Source organism: Thalassophryne amazonica, chromosome 16, assembly GCF_902500255.1.
Source record: "Thalassophryne amazonica chromosome 16, fThaAma1.1, whole genome shotgun sequence".
In the NCBI taxonomy this organism is placed as follows: Eukaryota; Metazoa; Chordata; class Actinopteri; order Batrachoidiformes; family Batrachoididae; genus Thalassophryne; species Thalassophryne amazonica.
This window is the reverse complement of record NC_047118.1, coordinates 85,553,735-85,576,710: the sequence shown is the minus strand read 5'-3', so window position 1 is coordinate 85,576,710 and position 22,976 is coordinate 85,553,735. Positions and strand designations below refer to the sequence as shown.

The 22,976-nt window shown below is 45.4% G+C and overlaps 1 pseudogene; it reads right to left on the bottom strand.

Moving 5' to 3' along the window:
* Positions 1 to 1,502: 1,502 nt before the first annotated feature.
* On the bottom strand, positions 1,503 to 22,954 carry LOC117528779 (annotated as a pseudogene).
* Positions 22,955 to 22,976: the final 22 nt, after the last annotated feature.

The window sequence follows — 22,976 nt, the reverse complement described above, 5'->3', positions numbered from 1 at the left end:
CTGATACACTACGTGACATTTCTCACACAAATACACCGCAGCAACTTGTCCAGACAGCTGTAAGACAGTACTGTGTATGATTTATTCAATTGGGGCGAGCCCGGCTGCCAGGCACAACCAACTTTGGTTGTGAACTAATGGCAGTTTCATGTGGCAAAATTTTCAAATTATCAGTAGGTTGTCAATACCTGACAACCCACACAACAATGAAAAAAAGTTTTGGTTGTAGTGTTTAGTGTGCAGCCACATGGTAAAAAAAAAAAAAAAAGGTCTCAGATTTTACACACCAACATTCCTAGGTCAGACGGGAAATCTCACAAAACCTCTAGAATTAAATGCGACTTCAGAATAAATAAACTTGGTGGGTGAGGAAGAAGCAATGGCGATAGTCTGGACTATTTCTGAGAAAAAAAAAAGATATAAAAAGAAAAGGTTTTGGTTAAACTTTCTGGTGTGCCATGACAGCTGTTTGAGTCTGGATTCCCCTCTGTGCTTCAGTGACCCCGCTTTCTGATACATGTCACATTCAACAGGCTGCGTGTTCATTTGTGGTAGGGTCACACCTCACGCTGGGTTATCAGGCCAAGACAATCCAACATGTTGAATATTCATGATTTGAGGTCTCAGCAGTCCCGGTGTCCTTCCAAACAGACTCGAGCGCTCTTAACACACCACACACAGCAGGAACATCTGATAAGATCATCTTTAAAGCCATCACGATAGTCATGGCGCCCTTTAGACTGTCTGAAGGTGAAGACTGGGTCAGAAATCAGCTTAATTATCTTGCAGTGTGAACCAGGCATTAGGGCATGTGGGTTCGAACAACTCAATAAATCAGATTTCTAATTTCAGGGGTCCTCCTCAAAATACAAATGCAATACAGCAACATAAATTTGCACACCTTAAGACTGTTCTGCTGAGCGAACTAACCGTGTTTGCTCAGTGTCTATATGATGGCGGTTTAGTCAAGTTTTACTGTACTTACTCTTGGCTTTTATGAGCAAGATGTCTTCAGTAACCCGACTGATGACCACATTCACCCATCCAGCCACAAAAAGGCTATAGGCATCCAAACTCTATAGGCCTTCAGGGCTTCTCCTGTGTCAGGTGGTGGAGTGTTGTTAAAGTACTTGACAATGTCTGGATATGTCCGCTCAAAATCGATAAAACGTCTCGAGGGATCCATGGTGATTCTCTGTGTTTTCTCTAAATACCTCTTCTGATGTTCAGGATCGAATTCTTCAGCCATTTGGACAAACTAGCTTGGCTGTCCGCCGAGTTTGCAGCATCAGCCATGCTGTGGTGTGCACGGAGCTTGCTGTCCAGTATGGCTGCGTACACAAAACCGCGTGTTGTGTGTGACATCAGTGCACATTGTCTATTGCGGTATTGTTTCTATAAATTTCACACTGGCAACCATTTTGACAGCTCATTGAATTTAATTGCTCGTTTGAATGTCAAAATAAAAACAATCAACGTTAAGACAAACAATTATATGCCATTTACTTCCTCAACAGCATCTGCCACAAAGGAGAAGGGGCGCGGATTAGTTGGGACAAGAAGACTGTCCCTCTTGATATTTAGTCAGTTTCAAGTGTCAACTTTAAGCATTGGTGGGAAATTTCTTCAGAATGATTTTGTACTTTTTACGATGTGCTAAAAAACAAAAAAAACAAAAACAACAACAAAAAAAAAAACCCTTGAAAGCCAGGCACATTTACTAAGAGTCCGGCGCCTAAAAACAGAAAATCCTCAATATTCATCTCCCTGTGCTTCCATCTTGTATCCATTCTCATTGGAGCCGTATTCTTCTCCAGACGGAATCAGCTCCTGCTCCATCGTCACGCCATCTTCATTGTACTCCTCCACTTGTGGCAGTGTGCCTCCGTCTTCCTCAGGGACAGCATCTTCCTGTGGGACCATATCTTCTCGAAGGGCTCCGTGGCGCTCCTCCCTCCGGTCCCCGACTCCCCTCTCTCTATCTCCCCGTTCTCTCTTGTGCTCCGGTCTCGGTCACCTCTTCGCCTGTCTCTGTCCCTGCGTCTACGGTCCCTGTCTCTGTCTCTATCCCTACGCTCCTCCACACCCTCGCCCACTTCACCTTCATGCTCCTCAGGCACACGTTCCCCACCATCTGCAACGCCATCTCCCTGGTTAACGTCTTCTCCATCCAACCCCTTACCTCTCTCCCTGTCTCTCTTGCGGTCTCTGCTTCCTGCTCCTCCTTTTCCTGTCTCTGTCTCGACTTCTTTCCCTACTTCTGCTATCGCCTCCTGGTACCACTCCACGATCTCTCTCTCGCTCTCTACGCCGGCTAGACCCGCTGGCGTCATCACCTCCACCAACTGGTCTTTCTCTCTCCCTTTCACGTTCCCGGGACGGGTACGCCGACGACGTTCACGAGATCTAGACCGTCGCCTATCTCGGGTTTTGTCCCGATCACGTTCTCGGCTCCGTTCTTGGCGGTCTCCACGGTCCCTGCGTAAACAAGAAAATGCCTAGACTGTAAAAACAGTGCAAAAAAACTTAGATCACCACAGGTATAAGCTCTACCACTCTGATAACTACCTGAATACTTTATCTTCCTTGACCAGAAACACTTTAGACAAATATAATCTTTGCAGGACTTCTTTCAAACTACATACCCCCAAGAGAGCGATCATCATAACGCGAGGCATCTCTCGCCCGGAATGCTTGATGTTGACATCCGCTCCACCTCTCCTCGTGCCGCCCAGTCCGCCTCCTGTTTGAAGAGACCAACAGGGAGGAAAAAATAAATAAAGTCCGAAAGTAAAACATACCTTTCAGATAACGAAGTTGACTTTTTTAACAGTTGAAAAATAGGCAATGTAAGTAAGTAAGTCCCTTCGGCTGCTCCCTTGTTTGCACTTGGGGTCGCCACAGCAAATCCAAGGTGGATCTGCAATGTATGCTAAAAAATAAATAAATCGAAACTGCTGTAAAGTGAAAATTCCAATAGTGTTGCACTGACAGTCTGGTCCTTAAATGTATTTGACTTGAAATTCATTTATCTTTTGGATGCAGCATTTTGGAGACGAAACCAAAGTCCTGACTAATCTGTTGCTTGAGGTGACCACTGCAGGAATTGGAGCTCTTTCAATTATGCACCTTTCCCTTAAAATTTTTAAGACAAAACAAATGTAATTAAAAACTAATAAGATCCCTCATTGTCAATTTTCAGAAATGTTTTGTAATTTGAAGAGGCTGCCATCACGAGGTCACAGGAACACAACCACAGATGCAGCGACACTGTCGCCCATACTGGAACCAACAATGTGCAATATGACGTAAAGTATCGTATGATGATTACTTTAAGTTTGAGGCTACAAAGCAACAATTGACCCAGGCTTGTGACAACATCAATTATTTCTGGTGGCTTAGAGTTGTATCTCAGTGGGCTGTGACAGACTGCCAACGACATTCGTGAGGGAGTTCCCGAACTCTAGTGTTACTCTTTGTGCTGGTGTCGCAGACCAAACGGTCCCCCTAAAAATCTGTCACCCCCTGATGACACGGTTCACAGATTATCACCTTGTTTCTGCTTCAAACTGCACTCCAGTCCTCATCTGTCTCAGTGACTGATATCTGAAGCTTTTGTACAACAATCATTCCACATAAATTCAGTATTATTTCATCATAAAAGGTGGCAGAAATCGATCAGCGTGCTGACGTTAAACGAGCTGCTAGCTGATGCACTCACTGCGCTTAGACATTTCAAAGCCACATTTTCTGACTGACTTTAGAATGATTTAAGAGGCTTTACCTTTATCATCTGAGGGTTAATAATCCCATTAATCCCTTTGATTGCTTTGGGTGACAAGATCGGTCCCAGATGTGCTGCTGTAGTCCGAATGACGCACGCGCAGATGCAAAAGGCGGACCGATTTTTAGGAGCTGACTGTTCGGTCTGCGACACCGGTTGAATTTTGAACAGCCTCAAAACAAATTGTGTGCGCAGTGATGCGAGTGCCTTGGGGGGGGGGTTCCAATCATTTTGGGGCTACAGCACCCAGTGGAGGGTCTGGGGATCTCCCCCAGAAAATCTGGAAACATGACATGCGATTTGGTGTAATATGGTGCAATTAAATAAGACAAATGGTAATGGGGCTATTTTCTCAGTCCCCGTTTTTGTTACTCATTTAGTCATGAAATGTATATTTTGTCAAATTGGCAAGATGACAGAACTATAACAGTCACAGTCTGTTCCATGGAGGACACTACAGTGTAATTAATCTGTGATAAGACCACATATCACATTGGATTGTTGTCTCTCTACATTTATCTAAACATTTGACTTCAGCAATTTGTGTTTTTATAACAACTGATAGTGTCTTAAAATAAACTAAAATAAAATTTGATTAAAGTAAAGCTCCAACCATTGTTCATTAAGTAACCAATATCACTTTTAGTTCTCAGGAACACTGATTTTGTTTTAAACTTTATTCTTCACTTATAAACACAACAACAGATTTTCCGTCCACTGCTGACGTCAGCATTTCTGGAATTTACATGTCGCACAAAACAACACAAATGTTTTTCTCATAATATTTGACTTCTATGAGCATGTTAAATATTTAACATTTTCCTCCACATCAATATTTCACACCCATGTAACAGAAGAAACCATAAAATGCAGATTTAGCCGACAAACATATCGCGTTTGCATGGAGACAGTTTGAAGTAAATTCATCCCAAAGAGAGTTTGAGTTGTGTGAAATAACTTTAATAACGTCAACTAACAACAAAGTCTGCCAAAATCACAATATAATAAGACCAAAGACTTAGCGGGAGAGTTAGTTTTTATGTATAAACGATGATTTAAATGTTTGGTCAGGATTTTGGAGTTTTTTTGCTCAAACCGGACCCATCTGAATTTATTCCTGATGAACTTGAAATCGTCTCCTCGCAGCAGAACGTTTCCACCCATTTCTTTGCAGTTTTAAAGCGACACAGAGCTCAATGTAAAATCTGTAAGAGCGTCTCTCATTGACTGCTGTGTGGACGAGCGACAGTACATTACATTCATCCTTCAGTCTGAGATCAGGACGTGGAAACGTGAGAATTAATATCCACTGTGGTGTATTCTACAAATACGAACATCACGAAATCAGACCACAGACTAAAAATGACATGCGCCAGGAAAACAAAAATAACCCAGAAACCTTCACCACGGATGTAAATATACAGATTTTGGGGAATTCCAGGAAAACTCCCATCACTGCGCGTGGCACGTTTTCTCACTAAATAGAGTTGCCGCGGGCGTCTTGAACCCTTCTGAATTTAGTTTCTGAGAGTCAGAAAGTGCACAGTATGTGAAGAACGAGACGTTCACGACACACTCTTCCTTCCAGTATGAACGAAAAGGAACAGCACTTCTGGACGTGGTGTGACCATGGCCGAGTCAGTCCAGCGGCCTCCAGCCAACCGGCTCTGCTGCCCGTCCAGCTACAACCTGGTGTTCAGGCAGGGGGCATCCTGTTGGGCAGCGGAGGAGGCCCACAGTCCAAATGTATTAATTTATTTTTGGAGGACCAGAATGGCAATTAGTGTAATGCTGCCGGCGCGGCAGCAGACTGGACAGGTTCTGTGGAGGACAACACACGTGATCCTGATTTATTCTTTAAAAAAAATTTTTTTTTTTTTTTTGCACAATGGAAATACCTTTAGTGCTTTATTGTGATATCCTCTGCAATTTTATAAACTGTATTGTGGAGACAGAGTGGAGTATCACTCATCATCATTCTGCAAGTCACCACACTAGGCATGTGGAGATTAGTCTATACGAATTAGTATGTTGATACAAATGTGCGCAATCCGAGTGCACCGATTCATTTGACGGGTTGAATCGTGTTGCATCACACACTGCCTTCTTGCATAATATAATTTAATTTTAATTTAATTAGCTTATAATGTGCCAAATCACAGCAAAAGCCGTCTCAAGGCGCCTTACATAAAGCAAGTCAACATAAAATTGAATAAATAATTAAAAATGGAAAACAAATACATATACGTAGGGTCTAATGTAGGGTCTAAAAATACATAAATAAAACAGAAGTAAAAGAATAAAACAAATAAAAATAGGTTTTGAGTCTTGACCTAAAATGTCCACGGACTCAGACTGCCTCACAGTCGTAGGAAGACTGTTCCACAGGGTGGGTGCACGATACGAAAAGGCTCTTTGACCTGCTGACTACTTCTTCACCCTGGGAACACAGAGAAGTCCCGCATCCTGCAACCGCAAAGCCCGGGCCGGCACGCAGAGTTCCACCAGATCAGCCAAATAAGATGGCGCCAGTCCATGAACAACCTTATAAGTCAATAGCAAAACCTTAAAATCTGCTCTCACAGGGAGCCAGTGCAAAGATGCCAAAATGGGTGTGATATGTTCAGATCTTCTGCTACGTGTCAGAAGTCTGGCGGCAGCGTTCTGAACTAGCTGAAGACCCCTAATGCTGGACTGTGGTAACCCTGAAAATAGAACATTACAATAATCTAGTCTAGAAGAAACAAAAGCATGAATCAGGGTCTCAGCATCAGCCATGGACAGGATGGGGCAGATCCTCGCTATATTTCTCAGATGGAAAAAAGCAGTCCTAGTAACATCCCTGATGTGGAGGTCAAAAGACAACATGGGATCAAAAATGACCCCAAGGTTCCTCATTTTGTCCGTATGATGTATGACACGAACCCAGGATGAGCGCCAGATGGTCAAACTGATGCCGATGTCTCGCTGGACCAAGAACCATCATTTCAGTCTTATCAAAGTTTAAAAGTAGGAAGTTACTAGACATGCAACTTCTCACTGATAGAAGACAGTCCTCCAGTGAGTGCTGGACGGCACTCTTTTCCCTGAGGAATCACGCGGTACTCTGCAGAAATTGAGTGAGAGGTGGAGGTGGCATTCGTGTGGTTCCGGCTCTTCTCAGGACAGACGTCTTCTATCCTCGAGCCTGCCCACACGTCACCTTTGTGGATTGACTGTATTCATATTCTGAGATTGTCTGTATGTTCGTTGTGCATCTTCACAACATTAAATTGTTACTTTTTGGCTCATCTATTGACCGTTCCTTTGCGCCCCCTGTTGTGGGTCCGTGTCACTACACTTTCACATATCTCGGCCAGCGTCATGGACTCGAGAGCGTCACCCTGTTGACGACCAATGGGAGAGCAGGGAGCGCAGGCGTCTGCAGGAGGCTGATTGGTGAGCTGCAGCACCTCACACGCCTTTACGCTCGGTTGGATCAAATGACCGAGCAAAACATCCTCCTGAACCGCAGGGTGGAGGCTCTCTCCGCGCAGGTGCGGCGCGCGCTCAGGGCGCTGCTGCAGCTCCTCCTCCTGCCGACCCTGTGCAGGATATGAAAGTTCCAGTGGTGGTTCAACAACCTCTCCGACCATCCCAAGCATACATAAGCCCCCTGAGCCATACGGAGGTTGTGTGGAGACTGCGCGGACTTCTCATGCATGTTCGCGTCTTCGCACAACGTCCCGTCATGTATGCGTCAGATGCTAGTAAAATAGCTTATGTGATTGCTCTGCTTCGGGTAAGGCACGCGCCTGGGCTACGGCGCTCTGGGAACAGAACTCACGGTTGTTATCAGCATACACTGGGTTTGTGGGGGAGTTCAGAACAGTGTTTGATCACCCTAACGAGAGAGACCGCTTCAACAATGCTGCTGTCAATGCGACAGGGGCGCCGGTGCGCAGCCGAATATGCAGTCAACTTCCGCATCGCGGCTGCGAGGTCCGGCTGGAATAACGTTGCGCTCTGCGCCGCCTTCATAAACGGACTGTCATCGGTCCTGAAGGAGCATCTGGTAGCTAAGGAGGAACCGCGGGATTTAGATGGGCTTATCGATCTCATTATACGGTTACAATCGGTTGGAGGAACGCCGTCGGGAGCGAGGCAAAGAATGTGGCCGGATACGCGCCGTCCCTCCCCTTCCAGGTTCGAAAAGGGGCCGCCCTCCCCACGCTCCACAGCCGCAGCGCTCCGTGGGGCAACAGCTCCCCTGCTGACGTTGTTAGGGAAACGCACAGGGCCAAAATGAGGAGGCTGATCCGCGGGGAGTGTTTTCTCTGCAGCTCAAAGGAGCACACACAGAAAAACTGCCTCAAACGGCCACAACAACACCTGCCCTCAGAGACTGGGCTAAGGGGGGGTCAATACATTCACGTGGGACACACACAGATTGCCACCGACTCCCAGTTACAATCCTGAGCGGGGATTTAACCCTTCAAGCCCCAGCACTGGTGGACACGGGGTCAGAAGGGAATTTGCTAGACAGCAGATGGGCAAGGGAGGTAGGGCTCCCTCTGGTGGCGCTTCCTTCGCCATTGCAGGTGCGGGCACTAGATGGCACCCTCCTCCCTTTAATCACACACAAGACACAACCAGTAACTCTGGTGGTGTCTGGAAACCATCGGGAGGAGATTGATTTTTTGTAACTCCTTCTACCTCCCGCATGATTTTGGGCTTCCCATGGATGTTGAAGCACAATCCCGGATTGATTGGCCGTCTGGGGTGGTGGTTCAGTGGAGCGAAACCTGCCATCAGGTGTTTAGGATCCTCGGTTCCTCCCGGTTTACAGGCTAAGGAGGAGGTCAAAGTCCCTCCCAATCTGACGGCAGTGCCGGTCGAGCACCACGATCTTGCTGACGTCTTCAGCAAGGATCTGGCACTCACCCTTCCCCCGCACCGTCCATACGATTGTGCCATTGATTTGGTTCCAGGCACTGAGTTCCCGTCCAGCAGGCTGTACAACCTCTCACGACCTGAGCGCGAATCAATGGAGACCTACATCCGGGACTCATTAGCTGCCGGGCTGATCCGGAACTCCACCTCCCGATGGGGGCAGGTTATTTTTTGGGCAAGAAATGGCGGACCGTCCGTCAGCATTGAGTACCAGGGGCTGATGAGATTACGGTTCGCAACCGATACCCGTTGCCATTGTTGGATTCTGTGTTCACCCCCCTGCATGGAGCCAAATCTTTACCTAGCTGGATCTTAGAATGCGTATCACCTGGTTCGGATCCGGAAGGGAGACGAATGGAAGACGGCATTTAACACCCCGTTAGGGTCACTTTGAGGTACCTGGTCATGCCGGTTCGGCCTCACCAACACGCCCCCGCGACGTTCCAACCTTGGTTAACGACGTCTTGCGGGACTTCCCGCACCGATTCGTCTTCGTAGTATCTGACATATGCTCATCGTTTCTCCGGATCCTGAACACCATGTCCAGCATGTACGTCAGGTCCTGCAGGCGGGTTGTTAGAGAACCGACTGTTTGTGAGGGCGAAAGTGCGAGTTTCACACCGCACTCTTTGTCCTCCTGGGGCGTTATCATCTCCTCTAACTCCGTCGCCCCGGATCCAGCCAAGGTTGCGGCGGTGAGAGATTGGCCCCAACCAACAAGCCGTAGGAAGCTGCAACAGTTCCTCGGCTTCGCTAATTCTATAGGAGGTTCATTAAGGGCTACAGTCAGGTAGTTAGCCCCCTGACAGCCCTGACCTCTCCAAAAGTCCCCTTCAACCTGGTCGGAATCGGGGCAAAAGCCGCATTCAAGGAGTTTGAAACAACGGTTCTCTACTGCGCCAGTTTTGGTGCAGGCCCGACCCTAGCCGCCAGTTCGTGGTTGAAGTGGACGCCTCTGACTCAGGGATAGGAGCCGTGCTATCCCAGAGCGGAGAGACTGATAAGGTTCTTCACCCGTGTGCCTACTTTTCATGCAGGTTGACCCCGGCTGAACGGAACTATGACGTCGGCAATCGAGAACTCCTTGCGTGAAAGAGGCTCTTGAGGAGTGGAGACACCTGTTGAGGGAGCGTCTGTGCCGTTCACGGTTTTCACTGACCATCGGAACCTGGAGTATATCAGGACCGCCAAGCGGCTGAACCCCAGGCAAGCCCGCTGGTCACTGTTCTTCGGGAGTTTTGACTGTCCGGATCACCTAGTCCGCCCCGGGTCCAAGAACCAGAGGTCGGATGCCTTGGTCCCGGTACACGAAAGAGGAGGTCAAAACTGCACTGTTGGAGCCACCGGAGCCCATCCTGCCTGAGTCCACTAGCGTGGCCACCCTCACCTGGGACGTGGAGAAGATCGTCCGGAGGCCCTGGCACGGAGCCCGGACCCAGGAACAGGTCCGAGAGAACCGTTTGTACGTCCCACCAGAGGCCAGAGCTGCAGTCTTGGACTTCTGTCACGGTTCCAAGCTCTCCTGTCATCCAGGGTGCGAAGGACCGTGGCAGTTGTCCGCAGTGCTTCTGGTGGGCGGCTATGGAGGCCGACGGCCGGGAGTACATCCAGGCCTGCACCACCTGTGCCAGGGGCAAGGCAGGCCATAAAAGGTCCCAAGGACTTCTCCAGCCACTACCTGTGCCTCATCGCCCCTGGTCCCACTCGGCCTGGATTTCGTCACGGGCCTCCCGCCGTCACCAGGGCAACACCACCATCTTTCACGATAGTGGACCGATTCTTCCAAGGCGGCCCACTTCGTGGCCCTCCCGAAGCTCCCAACAGCCAAGGAGACAGCAGACCTCCTGGTCCACCACGTCGTCCGTCTGCATGGGAATACCCATCGACATCGTCTCTGATCGTGGTCCCCAGTTCTCCGTACACGTCTGGAGGAGCTTCTGCCGGGAACTGGGGGCCACTGTGAGCCTCTCGTCCGGGTATCACCCGCAGACCAATGGGACAGTCAGAACGGGCCAATCAGGAATTGGAGCAAGCCCTGCGTTGTGTAACGTCCGCACACCCGACGGCCTGGAGTAAACATCTGGCCTGGATCGGTATGCGCAGAACAGCCAGGTGGTCCTCTGCCACCGGCCTCTCCCCCGTTTGAGGTGTGTTTAGGGTATCAGCCCCCATTATTTCCCGTGGTGGAGGGAGAGGTCGGTGTGCCCTCGGTCCAGACCCACCTGCGGAAGTGCCGTCGGGTGTGGCGCTCCGCCCGTTCTGCCTTGTTTGAAGGCCCAGACGAGGGCGAAGACCCATGCGGACCGCCGGCGATCCCCGGCCCCCTGCTTACCAGCCCGGGCAGGAGGTGTGGCTGTCCACAAGGACATCCCCCTCCAAGTGGACTCCCCTAAGTTGAAGGACGGATAATTGGACCATTCAAGATCCTCAAAATCCTCAGTCCTGCCGCAGTGAAGCTCCGTCTCCCGGCTTCACTGCGGATCCACCCGGTCTTTCATGTGTCCAGAATCAAGCCTCACCACACCTCACCCCTCTGTGCTCCGGTCCGGCGCCGCCTCCTGCCCGGATCATTGACTGGGAGCCGGCTTGGACAGTGCGCCGGCTCCTGGACGTCCATGCGAATGGGCCGGGGGTTCCAGTATTTGGTGGACTGGGAGGGGTATGGACCCGAAGAACGCTCCTGGGTGAAGAGGAGCTTCATCCTGGATCCGGCCCTCCTGGCCGATTTCTACCGTCGATACCCGACAAGCCTGGTCGGGGCGCCAGGAGGCGCCCGTTGAGGGGGGGGGGTCCTGTGTGTGGGGCCGCCAGAAGAGGAGGTACTGCTGCCCACCACCAGAGGGCGCCCTGCCTGAAGTGCGGGCTTCAGGCACGAGAGGGCGCTGCCGCCACGGACACAGCCGGGAGTGACAGCTGTCACTCATTAATTCCTTACAGCTGTCACTCATTCTTCATCATCGCACTCCATAAAAGCCAGACGTCATCTCCACCTCATCGCCGAGATATCGTACTTCTTTGGAGGTAATAGACTCAGCCGTTTGTGTTTTACAATATAATCTGTATATTGTGAGTGTTTGCAGGAGTACCGGTCCCTCTGTCTGTGGAAGCTGAGTGAGTGCTGGACGGCACTCTTTTCCCCTGAGGAATCACTGCGGTACTCTGCAGAATATTGAGTGAGAGGTGGAGGTGGCATTCCCACCATTGTTGTTACGGGGTGTACACACACCCACACTTGACTTGCCTTTGTTCTTTGCCAGCAGTACCAGATCCGACAGTCGGGGACGGTGATCACCTGGGAATTCGGGACTTGGCGGCTCCAGTATTCACCAGCTTCGGTGGCAGCGGAAATCGTGTGGTTCCGGCTCTTCTCAGGACAGACGTCTTCTATCCTCGAGCCTGCCCACACGTCACCTTTGTGGATTGACTGTAATCATATTCTGATTGTCTGTATGTTCGTTGTGCATCTTCACAACATTAAATTGTTACTTTTTGGCTCATCTATTGACCGTTCCTTTGCGCCCCCTGTTGTGGGTCCGTGTCACTACACTTTCACAACAACATAATCTGTATTGTAATATAATCAACCAAGTCCCAGAATTTTAAAATTTGCAGACAAGCAAATAACGAATTTGTTGGCTCTCGATATGGTTTTATTACTGATAATTCTTATAGATTTCTTTTGCAACAGAAAAAACTGGTTTAGTATTAGTTCTGTATGTATTTCCCGAAACCTCGACACAATATGTCATATATAGAACAAGTAATGCATGATATAAAATGGTCAATGCATGTTGGGTGAGGAAGTTCTGGGCTTTGTGCAGAATTGCAATGGCTTTTGACATTTTAGTTTTAACATAGTTAATATGTGTTTTCCAGCTTAATCTATCATCAATATGAACATCAAGAAATTTTGCATCTGTTACAATTTCAATATCTTGTAGTAATAGTTTTTTGCTTAAATTCCTGGACTTATTCCCAGATATGATACACTTAGTTTTACCCAAATGGAGCGATAATTTATTTAAATCAAACCATTTTTTAAATTTATGTAATTCGTTCTCCATCTTGTCCAGGAGCTGTCCCAAATGATCCCCACTACAAAACACAGTCATATCATCTGCAAATAAAATACAACTTACATACTTAGAAACCAAACATATATCATTAATATACAAAAGGAACAGCAGTGGCCCAAGGACTGAACCCTGGGGCACCTCACAAGTAATCTTCAAAAACTCAGAATTTGTCCCACCAAAGTGGACACACTGATACCTACTGTCTAAGTTGCTCGATATCCAGTCATGTGCCAATCCCCTGATACCATACTTCTGTAATTTGTCCAATAGCAAGGTATGCTCTATAGTATCAAATGCTTTCAGTAAATAAAAAAAAAACCCTACAGTATATTGCTTATTTTCAGTCGCACTGGTAATTTGCTCAACGAAATCCATCACAGCCAGCGAAGTAGTGTGACTCTTTCTAAAACCGTATTGCTGCTCGCTAAGGATATGATGTTAGTTAAAAAATCATTTAACCTAATTCAAATACCTTTTCCAGAATTTTGGAAAATTATGGTAAGAGGGAGATTGGCCTATAATTGCAAAAGGCATGCTTGTCACCAGATTTGAACAAATAGCTATTTCATTTTGAAAGGAAATTTCCCAGTCATTAATGACAAATTACAGATGTTAAGGCTTAACAATGCAATCAATAATATTTTTAAACCAAAAACATATCAAAACGGTCACTATCAGTTGATTTTTTCCCCTTTAAGTTTGTGAACTATATCAATAATTTCTTTTTCATCCGTTCCTCTAATAAACATTGAATCACGAACTGTTTCCATTGGAGCACGTTTTGGAAGGAACAATTGAATTTGCTAAGTTTTTACCCACTTTAACAAAATAACCATTAAATGATCTGCTATAGCTTTGTTTTCTTTAACAATTGTGTCAGTATTTGTATAAAAATAGGCAGGATATTCTTTGACATCTTTTTCTTATTTTGATTTCATTTAAGAACCTCCAAGTACCCTTTATTATTCGTTTTATTTTTTCCAATAAATCACTATAATACTGTCTTTTACACAATCGCATAATGTATGTTAGTTTGTTTTTATATGACTTATATTTTATCTCAGCTTCAATTGTTCTAGATTTTAAAAACTGCTTATACAAAAAAATTTTTCTTTTCACATGCATTCTGAAGTCCCTTAGTGATCCAAGGTTTATCATTACTTAGCTTTTTTCTATTTTTAAGACACAAGGTGAGACTACAGTTTTTCTTTCTTTTATTACTGCCGGATTAATGTTTGTAGGATGAAGACATTTTTCCACAACATCTTGGTGCCATTAATTGTCATACAAAATTATCCCTCCATGATTGACGTCATGGAGACAGCATATAGTTTATCCAGCATTCATCACTGCATAGCATCTTGTGAAATTACCCCAACAGACTTTATGTTATTCTTTTAACTGAGTATTTTTTATTGTAAATTTAGCCTATTATTCATTAAAACAAAAAAACACCAATTTGGAATGCATTGCACTTAACTCTTTCACCAATTGCGAAACCATGAGAGAGGTTTGCTTCAAGGCTATAGGTAATGAATCAGCTGTGCGCAGTGCACCCAACATGAGTAAAAGTGCAATTCACTGTTCAGGGCCCCAGTGTGATGGGACGTGCTGCACGGTCTGGTCCCTACGCCATTGCCTGAAGCCACTCCTTTGCTATCTTGCTGTGTGCTTAGGGTCATTGTCCTGCTGAAAGATGAACTGTCACCCCAGTCTGAGGTCAAGAGCGCTCTGGAGCAGGTTTTCATCCAGGATGTTTCTGTACATTGCTGCATTAATCTTTCCCTCAATCCAGTCTCCCAGTTCCTGCCACTGAAAAACATCCCCACAGCATGATGCTTGCCACCACCATTCGCTTTATTGAGGTTTCAAATCCTGCAAAATCTTGCAAAACTTCAGAGACGCTGTCACTGTCTGTGGGGTGAGACTGCAGTGTCTGTGGGGTGTCTGTGAGATGTCATTAACACTGAGAACTGCACTGAGATGCTCTGATCAGGCTGCACTTTAAAACATTGCAACATAAAACTCTTTGTATATTGTGCCTAAAACTCTTGTGAATGTATTATCTGGGTTTTCAGACGTTGTTATTGTGTTTGTTTTATGTAAACGTGAAACGCTCAGGTTGTTTCTCTGTTATTTTCAATGGGAATCGCTTTGATGGGATCGCTCCCTGTTCATGTCACTGTAGGGGAAAGTGGTTTGCTCTTTAATGTCCTGCTTATCGTCCTTTACAGCACTGTTTTTCTGGTTTATTCAATTGTAATATACAGTAGTGTTCAGAATAGTAGTAGTGCTACGTGACTAAAAAGATTAATCCAGGTTTTGAGTATACTTCTTGTTACATGGGAAACAAGGTACCAGTAGATTCAGTAGATTCTCCCAAATCCAACAAGACCAAGCATTCATGATATGCACACTCTTAAGGCTATGAAATTGGTCTATTAGTAAAAAAAAAAGAAAGGAGAAAAGGGGGTGTTCACAATAATAATAGTGTGGCATTCAGTCAGTGAGTTTGTCAATTTTGTGGAACAAACAGGTGTGAATCAGGTGTTCCCTATTTAAGGATGAAGCCAGCACCTGTTGAACATGCTTTTCTCTTTGAAAGCCTGAGGAAAATGGGACGTTCAAGACATTGTTCAGAAGAACAGTGTAGTTTGATTAAAAAGTTGATTGGAGAGGGGAAAACTTATACGCAGGTGCAAAAATTATAGGCTGTTTATCTACAATGATCTCCAATGCTTCAAAATGGACAAAAAAACCAGAGATGTGTGGAAGAAAATGGAAAACAATGTTCAAAATGGATAGAAGAATAACCAGAATGGCAAAGGCTCACCCATTGATCAGCTCCAGGATGATCTAAGACAGTCTGGAAGTGCTGTAAGTGCTGTGACAGAAGACGCCTGTGTGAAGCTAATTTATTTGCAAGAATCCCCCGCAAAGTCCCTCTGTTAAATAAAAGACGTGCAGAAGAGGTTACAATTTGCCAAAGAACACATCAACTGGCCTAAAGAGAAATGGAGGAATATTTTGTGTACTGATGAGAGTAAAATTATTCTTTTTGGGTCCAAGGGCCGCAGACAGTTTGTGAGACGACCCCCAACTCTGAATTCAAGCCACAGTTCACAGTGAGACAGTGAAGCATGGTGGTGCAAGCATCATGATATGGCATGTTTCTCCTGCTATGGTGTTGGGCCTATATATCGCATACCAGGTACCATAGATCAGTTTGGATACAAGGTCTGCTAGAAAAGTATCCGACCTTTTTTTTTTTTTTTCAAAAACCTGATGGATTTGAATCACATGTGCTTGCATGAGCCAACCTTGAATCTTCGTGCGCATGCGTGATTTTTTTCACGCCTGTCGGTTGCGTCATTTGCTTGTAAGCAGCCTTTGTGTGAGGATGGGTGGAGTCTCTCGTCGTATTTTCTTTGCAAGGAAATGGCAGAACGACTGGAGCAGCGCGACTGCATCAAATTTTGCCACAAACTGGGCAATAGCCAGGTGGAAACCATTCAGATTATTCAGACGGATTTCGGTGACGATCCTCTGGGCATCCCACAGATTAAGGAGTGGTACAACTGGTTTAAAGACGTCCGCACAACGGTGGAGAGCGCGCTGCGCTCCGATTGGCATCAACACGCTGAAACAACCGGATCATTTCCAAAGTGAACGCTGTAGTGATGTGGGACCGTCGTGTGATTATCCGAGAAATTGCGGAATAAGTGGACATCAGCACTTTTTCGGCACATTCCACTGTGAAAGAAGATTTTGCCATGAAAAGAGTGGCGGCGAAATTCATCGGCACGAAGCTGATGGCGCAGCAACAGCGCCTCCATGTTGAAGTCTCACAGGACATGTTGTAACATGCCCAGCTCGTCAACCATTTGGAAGATTCAGACAGCTTTCGGTGGCTTTTCAGTCGTGTGACTATCCGAGAAATTGTGGACAAGCTGGACATGTCAGGGCATGGTTTGTGTCCTATTACGTTAAAAATATTGCAGTTAAGGCCCATAAATACATTGAAGTTGAATATAAACTTGTGCATTGTGGACATTTTGGCACCAAAAAAATAGCTGTAGCTATTAATTTTTGAGATATGGTATAAAAATACATCTACACTCGACAAAAATTGATGAAATTGAGCATTGTTATGTTGAAAAACTAAGTACCACTTCTGAAATGTTCATCTAAAGAAGGTAATAATAACCTTTTTGAGTCAATATTTCACTGGAATATGAATAGAGAAGTTACTCATATTATGTATAATAGAGTGGATGTCAATGCACAACCAGGGCACACTGGTGACACCACTGCTGTGTGGACAACCTGGAGAAAGCCTCAATTCTCTCAGATACAGGCACTTTTGTGATAAGGTTGCAACAAAGACAACTCATGTGCAGCCACAGTGTTTGTCACCCACTTCGGCAGCTGCCAAGTTTCATAGTCTGAGAGTTTACTTGCAAGTTCAGGAATGGAAAGGTGAAGATGAAGGTGACAACATGCCATTGCAAGAATGGGGATGGAAAGTTTCTGATAGTCAGGTTGTCCCAATCATGACTGACTTGCAAGCAGCACCAGATTCTCTTCTGCATGCTGTGAGATGTAACTGCAGTACTGACTGTAGTACATTGCGATGTACATGTCGCAAACTTAACTTAGATTGCTCAGCAGCGTGTGGCAACTGCAGAGGTACAGGGTGTACAAATGCAGGCCAACTCAATGATAACCAGGATGATGAGACTGAAATTTGAACAAGTAAAATTTCAAGTGTCATGATGTACACAATACTGATTTCACCTGAACTTTTATTATCATGCTTCATTGGTTTTACTGTAAAATTAGTGTGTGATTACATATGTGTCATTAAAAAAGTTAGTGCAGCTGACAAGCACTAAGAATATTATTACATTCTTTAAATGAACATTTCAGAAGTTACTTGGTTTCAACATAATTTTACCATTTTTAGCCAAGTGTAGATGGCTAATGTGCTGTATCTCAAAAACTGTAAGAGCTGCAGCCATTCTTTTGGTGATAAAATGTCCACAATACACAAGTTTATATTCAACTTCAATACATTTCTGGGCCTTAACTGCAATATTTTAACGTAATAGGACACAAACCAAATTGCCGTCCTTGAGTGTGTGTAAAACTACAAATAGACTGTATCTCAAAAATCGTTAAAGATTAATTTGAATTACTTAATTTTGGTGTCAAAATGTACACAATACCCAAGTTTATATTTAACATCAATACATTTATGTGCTAAAATATTGATATTTTTTTGTTATTTGGGAAAAAACAAATTTTTGCATGTTTTCGGGTGGCCATCTTGGATTTTGGGAGTGTTCCGATTTTTAATCTTTCTAGACTTTTAGTATGTTTTATAAAACAGTTTCACGGTTCAAATACCACCAAAATCATTTATGTTGCAATTTGTTCTGGGTCAAACCATAAAATGACTGTACTACTAGGAGGAGTCCTGGTTGAGACTTCTTCCATTTATGGATGATGAAGGCCACTGTGAGCCACTGGAGCCTCACAGCAAGAAGGTCGTGGGATTGATTCCCGCCCTTTCTGTGTAGAATTCGCATGTTCTCCCTGTGTCTGTGTAGGTTTCCTCCCACAACCAAAACATGCTTATTTAGAGTCTGTTCCATTCTCTGCCCCTGACCAAGACAGCGTCTCTGCATCTGGAGTGCAGGCGCCGGAGTCCGGCGCCTGCAGATGAACTCAAAGATCTAAAACTTTTTCCACATACACAATATCACCATTTCCCTCAAATATTGTTCACAAACCAGTCTAAATCTGTGATAGTGAGCACTTCTCCTTTGCTGAGATAATCCATCCCACCTCACAGGTGTGCCATATCAAGATGCTGATTAGACACCATGATTAGTGCACAGGTGTGCCTTAGACTGTCCACAATAAAAGGCCACTCTGAAAGGTGCAGTTTTATCACACAGCACAATGCCACAGATGTTGCAAGATTTGAGGGAGCGTGCAATTGGCATGCTGACAGCAGGAATGTCAACCAGAGCTGTTGCTCGTGTATTGAATGTTCATTTCTCTACCATAAGCCGTCTCCAAAGGCGTTTCAGAGAATTTGGTAGTACATCCAACCAGCCTCACAACCGCAGACCACGTGTAACCACACCAACCCAGGACCTCCACATCCAGCATGTTCACCTCCAAGATTGTCTGAGACCAGCCACTCGGACAGCTGCTGAAACAATCGGTTTGCATAACCAAAGAATTTCTGCACAAACTGTCAGAAACCGTCTCAGGGAAGCTCATCTGCATGCTCGTCGTCCTCATCGGGGTCTCGACCTGACTCCAGTTCGTCGTAACCGACTTGAGTGGGCAAATGCTCACATTCGCTGGCGTTTGGCACGTTGGAGAGGTGTTCTCTTCACGGATGAATCCTGGTTCACACTGTTCAGGGCAGATGGCAGACAACGTGTGTGGCGTCGTGTGGGTGAGCGGTTTTCTGATGTCAATGTTGTGGATCGAGTGGCCCATGGTGGCGGTGGGGTTATGGTATGGGCAGGCGTCTGTTATGGACGAAGAACACAGGTGCATTTATTGATGGCATTTTGAATGCACAGATACCGTGACGAGATCCTGAGGCCCATTGTTGTGCCATACATCCAAGAACATCACCTCATGTTGCAGCAGGATAATGCACGGCCCCATGTTGCAAGGATCTGTACACAATTCTTGGAAGCTGAAAATGTCCAGTTCTTGCATGGCCAGCACACTCACCGGACATGTCACCCATTGAGCATGTTTGGGATGCTCTGGACCGGCGTATATGACAGCGTGTACCAGTTCCTGCCAATATCCAGCAACTTCGCACAGCCATTGAAGAGGAGTGGACCAACATTCCACAGGCCACAATTGACAACCTGATCAACTCTATGCAAGAGATGTGTTGCACTGCATGAGGCAAATGGTGGTCACACCAGATACTGACTGGTATCCCCCCCCCAATAAAACAAAACTGCACCTTTCAGAGTGGCCTTTTATTGTGGGCAGTCTAAGGCACACCTGTGCACTAATCATGGTGTCTAATCAGCATCTTGATATGGCACACCTGTGAGGTGGGATGGATTATCTCAGCAAAGGAGAAGTGCTCACTATCACAGATTTAGACTGGTTTGTGAACAATATTTGAGGGAAATGGTGATGTGTATGTGGAATAAGTTTTAGATCTTTGAGTTCATCTCATACAACAAAATGGGAGCAAAACCAAGTGTTGCGTTTATATTTTTGTTGAGTGTATGTTGTATATATGTACAATGATTATAAAGCTGTTCTCCTCTTCTTCAAAGCAGCAGAAATGTTTGTCCCCTTCCCCAGATTTGTACCTCGAGACAATCCTGTCTCAGATGAGTTCCTTTGATTTCATGCTTGGTTTGTGCTCTGACAACTCTGGGACCTTATATGTAGACAGGTGTGTTTCTTTCCAAATCATGTCCAACCAACTGAATTTACCCCAGGTGGACTCCAATTAAGCTGTAGAAACATCTCAAGGATGATCAGTGGAAACAGGAAGCACCTGAGCTCAAGTCTGACCTTCATGACAAAGACTGTGAATACTTATGTACATGTGATTTTATTTTTATAAATTTTCAAATGGCCAAGTGGTTAATGCACTTGGTTTCAGTTCAGAAGGCTCCGGTTTCAAATCCCACCCCTTCCATATTTCTCCATGTAATGTGGAGTTACATCAGGAAGGGCATCCGGCGAAAAACCTGTGCCAGTTCAACATGCAGATCCACCTTGGATTTGCTGTGGCGACCCCGAGTGCAAACAAGGGAGCAGCCAAAGGTACTGACTTACTATCAAATAAATACACTTTTTCTACATTGTCATTATGGGGTATTTTGCGTAAAGGTTTGAGGGGAAAAACAAAAAAGAATTTCATCCATTTTGGAATAAGACTAACATAAAATGTGGTAAAAGTGAAGCACTGTGAATACTTTTCAGCTATATAGTATGCCAGTTCAAGCCACATGCTATGATTTATCTTGGAAGTACCAACCAAGGTATACATTTTCCATTTCCACTCAGCACAGAAAAGTGAGTCCCCTTTGGCTGCTCCCTTGTTTGCACTCGGGGTCGCCACAGCAAATACAAGGTGGATCTGCATGTTGTATTGGCACGTTTTACGCCAGCTGCCATTACATGGAGAAATGTGGGGTTTGAACTGGGAACCTTCCACTGTGAAGCCAAGTGCACTAACCACTTGGCCACGACCCCTGCTTTCCAACATGATGGAAAATAAGCGGGTGTGGACATTAAACACGCAATGGACATAATTCACCATACTGAGTGTGTTTCCTGTTTGGTATATGGTAACACGCCCAGATGTGCAAAGCATATACCAAAGTGTCCTCACTTGTGGCTAGTGTGGCCCCTGCTCTTCAGGTGTTAATGCTGAGGTGTGCATATTGATATTTCCTGTCTCGGCCCTGGAGTCAGTAACTGACAATGTGTATTCCTGCTGTGCGTACAAGCTGTCTCTGCCCTCTGTGGTGCTTTTCCTCTTTGACCTCCTGTGAGGTTAATGGGCGGGGCAGAGCTGTTATAAAAGGTCTGTGAATTGTGTGAAAAGGGGAGAAATAAAGTGACATGCCAATGCATTGTCAAAAAGGGAAACTGCTGCTTCTTCAGCTTTCAAAATTTCAACACTGGACACCTTCAAGATTTTCAAGTATAAAGTACTATATTTACGTTAAACTACATTCAGTCCAAAGATAACGTATGGAAGCAAGTGTGTGGTGTGGTGCAATTCAATGCCGTTTGTAGACATTCCTGGTTAGCAATATCTATCAGGTTAGCTGTTATTAGAGGCCCCAGCTGATACACTACGTGACATTTCTCACACAAATACACCGCAGCAACTTGTCCAGACAGCTGTAAGACAGTACTGTGTATGATTTATTCAATTGGGGCGAGCCCGGCTGCCAGGCACAACCAACTTTGGTTGTGAACTAATGGCAGTTTCATGTGGCAAAATTTTCAAATTATCAGTAGGTTGTCAATACCTGACAACCCACACAACAATGAAAAAAAGTTTTGGTTGTAGTGTTTAGTGTGCAGCCACATGGTAAAAAAAAAAAAAAAAAGGTCTCAGATTTTACACACCAACATTCCTAGGTCAGACGGGAAATCTCACAAAACCTCTAGAATTAAATGCGACTTCAGAATAAATAAACTTGGTGGGTGAGGAAGAAGCAATGGCGATAGTCTGGACTATTTCTGAGAAAAAAAAAAAGATATAAAAAGAAAAGGTTTTGGTTAAACTTTCTGGTGTGCCATGACAGCTGTTTGAGTCTGGATTCCCCTCTGTGCTTCAGTGACCCCGCTTTCTGATACATGTCACATTCAACAGGCTGCGTGTTCATTTGTGGTAGGGTCACACCTCACGCTGGGTTATCAGGCCAAGACAATCCAACATGTTGAATATTCATGATTTGAGGTCTCAGCAGTCCCGGTGTCCTTCCAAACAGACTCGAGCGCTCTTAACACACCACACACAGCAGGAACATCTGATAAGATCATCTTTAAAGCCATCACGATAGTCATGGCGCCCTTTAGACTGTCTGAAGGTGAAGACTGGGTCAGAAATCAGCTTAATTATCTTGCAGTGTGAACCAGGCATTAGGGCATGTGGGGTTCGAACAACTCAATAAATCAGATTTCTAATTTCAGGGGTCCTCCTCAAAATACAAATGCAATACAGCAACATAAATTTGCACACCTTAAGACTGTTCTGCTGAGCGAACTAACCGTGTTTGCTCAGTGTCTATATGATGGCGGTTTAGTCAAGTTTTACTGTACTTACTCTTGGCTTTTATGAGCAAGATGTCTTCAGTAACCCGACTGATGACCACATTCACCCATCCAGCCACAAAAAGGCTATAGGCATCCAAACTCTATAGGCCTTCAGGGCTTCTCCTGTGTCAGGTGGTGGAGTGTTGTTAAAGTACTTGACAATGTCTGGATATGTCCGCTCAAAATCGATAAAACGTCTCGAGGGATCCATGGTGATTCTCTGTGTTTTCTCTAAATACCTCTTCTGATGTTCAGGATCGAATTCTTCAGCCATTTTGGACAAACTAGCTTGGCTGTCCGCCGAGTTTGCAGCATCAGCCATGCTGTGGTGTGCACGGAGCTTG